This window comes from Anas acuta, chromosome 6, assembly GCF_963932015.1.
Source record: "Anas acuta chromosome 6, bAnaAcu1.1, whole genome shotgun sequence".
NCBI classification, from domain to species: Eukaryota; Metazoa; Chordata; class Aves; order Anseriformes; family Anatidae; genus Anas; species Anas acuta.
Window position 1 is genome coordinate 38,382,410 of NC_088984.1, and position 6,013 is coordinate 38,388,422.

Sequence of the window (6,013 nt, forward strand, 5' to 3'; positions counted from 1 at the left end):
TAGAATTTGGTATACCTTGCTGGTGGTTTTCTATATTGTTCCCTCTAAATAGCAACATGCAGCAATAGCATAACACAGTGAAGTTTTAACTCCTTTGTACAGCAGTTTTTACTCCCCATCAATAAAAAATTTTAGAGCCACCACCAAACAGAACATACTGCTTTCATATTCTGTGAAGGGAAAATATTTCAGCAGCTGAGAAATGCATGCTGCAGTTGGTACTTCATATGACTGATACTGGTGCGATATTGATAACTAGTAACAAAACTGTAAGAGAAGAGCGTAGTATGATTCTCCAGCCAGATGTCTGGTTGTGTCCTTGGAAATACTGTCAGTAGAAAATTATTGCTAGAGATGCAGCAGCGCTGCCTTCACTGAGGGAGACAGACACTGACTGAGTAGGGTCTGCAAGCAGATTTATGGTAAAGACAGATGCAGAACCTGCAATCCAGAACAAAAACCTTTGTGGGAGTGGGGGGTGTTAATGGCCTTTTTTTTTTTTTTCGATGATGATGGTAAAATCTGGGTAGAAAGAAACTAACAAACAACCTTAGTTATTATATTGCTGATGTGTTACCAGTCCAACTTTTGATATGGAATGAAGCTAACTCCGTGCATCCTAGTGAAGAAAGAATAAAGGAATGGAAGGTAATCAGTATTATACTGAATGAATCTTTTTCCTATCTTCTGGAAGGCAGCAAGTTCACAGTCTTTTGAATTCTCAGAACAAAACAATCAAATATCTTGTGTTTTAAAGCCATTTTTGAGGCTGTTATTTGGCCATACTCTCTGGAGCCTTTTTATGTTGCTCAAAATGGAATTCATAAATTGTTTTTGATGGTTATGCACATGTAACATCCACTGGGTGACAGTAACAGTTGAACATCTAACTAAATGTGCTCGAGAAAACAAGACTTTCTGTAATAACTAAGTCCCAGCAATGTGGAGAATACAATTTGAAGCTTGCCAGCTCATGGGCTATTGTTCATTCTGGTTAGCCAGAAGCAAAAGGCTGAGATCTGACAAGGGTGATGATTTCATCCTTTGGATACCAAAGCTTGAATATTTCAGTGTTGGAAGAAAAATGACACCATTTTATAGCTGCGTAGGACGTAATTGATACTTGTTTTTGTCTTCTACCTGAACTCACACACCTAACAATTATGTTTATGTTGTTGGCTTCTTTTTCTCAGCTGAACTTACAGCTGGACTGTGCTGAGCTTGATCCCAAACCAGCAAAAATAGATAAAATCTCTGTAGAAAAGTTTTTCTTGATTTTAATGTCTGTGATGTCTTCTCACAGAGAAATTGCAATGATTTCGTGGCATTCTAATAACTAGCGTGATCTAATTAGACTTGTAGGGAGATGTAATTAAAAAAAATAAAAAGACAAAATGGTATAGTCTTGGATTCAAAACAAAACAAAACAGAGGCTGTCAAGTACTCAAGAAGGCTGGGAAACTTCTGTTTATTCCCATTATATCAACTAGTTTAATAAAAGGCATAACTTCTTATAATCTGTTTTAGATATAATCACTGCGACCTTGCAGACAAGATATATGTTTTGCTAGGAATTCTTGGAACATCCCTTCTTGCATTCCTTCCAGAACTAGAGTTTCCCGTTCCTTTACATGCAGTATCTCAGTGAAGGAAGAAGCCTGACCTTCATTTACAAACCAATCACTGCTGGAGTATATGGAACAACACTTCAAAAGGAAAAATAATTTAAGGCACAGTGAGTATTCTGATGGCTATATTCAAAAAGCAAATCCAAAGAGTCTGTCTCTCTTGCCAGCTGTGTATTGCTCTAACCTCACTCTGATGTCACTCCAAAGATAGTTCTGTCCATAAATGTACAAAAATATCAGGGAGTGGCCAACTCTCTCAATATACAGACCCTCTAGCCTCTTTGTTCTTAGCACTCATCAGCCAGGATCAGCGCAGTGTAACAACCCCTTCCATTACCTTCATTTTTCTCATACATTTTAGGGCCCTATTTTCAAGCCTTTTTTGGTTTTGCTGTAATTTGAGGCTAATTTTACTGTAAGTCAAAATGTTGACAAGCATACACTTCCTCTGTAGGTTTAGAGATTGTGGGTGAGTAGCATGTCTCTGTGCCACATTTAGCTTTGGATTTTGATGGAACAGACTGTTCCAACACGTCAGGCTTTTTCTCCTAGACCTCACCTTTCTGCCCATATGAAACACAAGCTGTTTGCTATTTTGTATCCTGCTCCTGTGTAATGGACTAATTCTTTTCTTACACTGTCTTCCTTCTACTGTCACATCTTTTCTACACTATGGTGATCCTTCAAGCAGGAAATAGGTCTCCAAGTCAAGTTCCTTGCTGTGCTTGATTGCTGCTTTGTATTTTCTATAACTGTAGTGGTCTAGTGGTCTGGGGTCTCTGGAGGAGACCATGGAAGGTGGTGCTGGTGATTCCTAGGGAAGTGAGAGGTGTTAGATCTACATTCTCTGTTTCAGTGCCAAACTATGGTATGAGATTCCTGTCTCTCTTTTCTTTTAGGAAGGAGCTGTAGTTGCCATCGATGTGTGTTGTGATCTTGAATGGAAGGGGAAGTGGATGAGAAGACGTGCCATGGTTTAGTCTGGGCATTTAGACAGCAGTCCTATCAGGCTGTTGTAGCCAGTTAAACCCAAACTCAGCAGAATAAGAGAAGTGCACATGCACTTTCCAAACCATCTCCAGATTTAAGTGCTGATGCGGGAAGTAGATTTGAACTAAAAATACCTGGGAATTTAATTTCTGGTTGGCAAAATATGGCTATCTGAGGAACAGCTTAGGTAGTTAAAGCTCTTGAAGAAGGGCTTGTAGAAATAACCGAAAGCAGGTTTGTGTAGACTAAGTAGACATCAGAGGTGTATGCATTGTTATAGCTTTCTCAGTTAGATTTTTCAATGTGTGGTGCACTTTTGTAACCAGGTTTATAGTTGTTATTCTTAGAATGAAAAGTTTTCTTTGAAGATGTAGACCTGTACATCTTTAGATACATTTTCAGGCACTGGACAAGTGCTTCAGTAAGTAGCTATGATTCTTTTCTCAACAGGTGTATTAGTGTGCTAGGAGTTTAAGAGTTTCCCTGTTTTCTCCATGGAATGCATTCATATCTCTTGATCCGTGTGTTGTGGTATTATTATTATTTTTTATCCATGCACCTGGCTTGCCTGTTCTCTTCGTGCTCTGAATTGGGATCACAACTCTGCAAGAAAACCAGGCTTATACAGATGAATCTATTGATCTAGGTGTTTCATGAGAATTAGGCTCACATCTGTGTTCTCAAAAATAAGAGATTAAGGGCTTTTTATTTTTTTTTCTTCCCAAGCATTAAATGAAGCATTTACTTCTCGTGTTTTATCTTCTGCTTTGAAGAGTGAAATATACATAGGATTTGCAGTAGTTTTTTCTTTTCTTTCAATAGTGTTTGATGCCCTGTGAGATATTCTGGCTTTGCTAACATCAGTGATAGGCTTCCAGTCTTCAAGGGCAGTGGGGTTTACCCCTACTGTGTTGGGGTTTTTAGATGATAGCTTGATAAGCATGTTGTATAATTCTGACTTGCCCAAGCTCTTGCTACCACTTTTCAGGTTTCAGGTTTATATGTCTATCTTCTTTGTAGACTTTTTTTTCCTTTTCCTGTAGAAATATAACTTCATGTCATGGCAGTTGTGCCTCTTCCATCTATCTCTGGACTCCTGTGGATGAGCAGTGAGGCCTGGCTGGAATGGCCCAATATCCTGTGACAACTGGCAGGCTCTTCTTAATAGACTGGTCCAGCTTCTCAGTACAGCCCTTAAAGTCATGGATTCTTGGTCTGTAAAGTCCACCTTGAAATACCTTGCTGTTTCTTGCTGAAATCTGTTTTTTGGTGAGTGAGTACCATTTCACCTCTGAGATACCACAAGTGCTGATGATGGCTCCTTGCTTTGGAGGGTGTTGACTGTGAGTCTGTCCCCTGCTTTTAGATGAGCCTGGCAGATTTTTTTGTTGTAATTTGGAACGGTGCCTCCTTTGGCACCGAGCATTGCAAAAGACAATTATCCATTAGAGAAGTTGTCCCTGGTACATTTTCCTGCATCTGTGCTCACACTGATCTTTCTTCTCCTGTTCCATTACCATGGATATTTGGCAGGGCCATGAAACCTCTGGGTACTCACTCAGTAGCCCAACCTGAAACACCACTACATCTAGAATTGGGATGCTTTGGGAAAGAGTAAAGCACCCAGGGGTCCTAGAGATGCCACGTAACCCTGCCCCTTTCCATCCCCCAGTGTCCTCCCGTATCCTCCTGTCTTCCCTCTGTCCCAGTCCATCCTGTATCCCACCTACAGTTCCTTCCTAACATGCTCCAGCCCCGGCTGTGTGCCCCAGCCCCACCATGTCCATGTAGCCCCCTTGGCCATGCACAGGTGATATCAAAGTTGGGCTCATCCCACAGCAGTGACTGCAGGCACAGCTGGGTCAGCACTTCCAGCACCACCAGCATGTCCCAGGGGCAGGGACCCTCATGTCCAACAAGACCCCGCCAACTGGAGTAATGCTGATTCTTGGGGACTGAGGCTCTGGGGACACCTACCCACAGGGCCTCAGGCATCTAGGAGACCCACTGACCTGTGGGGACCCCTTTTTATAGAAAAACTTGATACTGCAAAGAAATAAGGGATAATAGTAAATATTAAGTTGAACAATGTTTCTTTGTGCTACAAACAGTATATGTTTAAATTAACTCATCGCACTCAGTAACAAGTTTTGCCAGCAAATAGGCAAAACCTTCTGTGTGAAATAATTCACTTCTAATAGCTCAGGATCTGTCAGACTTTTACCAGATGAATAGTTATTAAATTGAGGATATATGCACTGCACTATTTAATATATAATGAAACTCTTTTAATAAATATATGAGCTGAGATTAAGGCTGCTAATTTAATCACTGACAGCAGAGTCTCTGTGTATGGAAAATAACCCTTTAGCATTGAAACGTTCATTTCTGCTAATTTTTCCATGTGGTTATTATACTTGCAAAGATCCAAAAAAGGCCATTTTCCTGGAGGCAGAAAGAAAACTAAAAAAGCTTTAGAGGCAGCTGGGCAGGGAGCCGTGGGTCTGACTTTGCTGACAGAAAAAGTGATTTGGAGGGGAGCATAGTCCGGCGTTTTATTGAGAAAGTCCTCAGGTAGAAAACTGCTGATTAGTTTTACCCTAGCAGTGTCTCAACTGAGTCCGACCACCTTATTTCCCAGCTCCCAGTGCCAGTTTCAGGTGCTTGGGGGAGAAGTGTGGTTCCTTGCTGGGACGTGGATGACTCTGCCATGGTGTTGCTGGCTGGTTCTCCACCCCCAGCACAATGATGGATTCTTAAAATTACTACTGATTTCTCAACTACTGATTTCTCAGGAACAGAGTGTATGTTTTTGTGTAAGGGCTGCATCTGCTGAATGTTAAATAGATTTTGTGTGTACCGGTGTCAGGAGACAGAAAGAATAAATAGTCCCTAAGCAGACAGAAAGGCTATATTTAGGTCTAGGCTGAGTATGCCCTCTGCCTGCCAAAAGAAAAAAAAAAAAAGCCTCTTCATTTCCTGCTGGTCCTTTATATATAATTTTTTCTTCATTGTGTTTTAAAACTTTCAAATGTGGATCCAGTCTAGTGTTGGGAAGCTGCACAGTCCTGCCTCTGTGACAGCCCCAGAAGCATACGGAGTTACTTCTGGGCTCCAGCCACAGCCCTGCCCTGCCTGGCCACCAGGTCACTGAGCCTGATCAGATCCGTGGGCTGACATCCTGATCCAGCCTCAGCCTATTTCCACCCCCAAAATCTTGCCTCTGGTTGCCCTCACCAAGCCTAAACGTAACTCCCACTCACGGGGAGTTACTCAGTGGGAGTCCCAGCCAGGCCTTCCCTACACCATCCCTATTCCCATCCCCAGGGAACTGGGACTGCCTCCTGGCTTCCCTGCTTTCTGGCTGGGGTGGTGGGATGGGTTGTGGCTGTGAG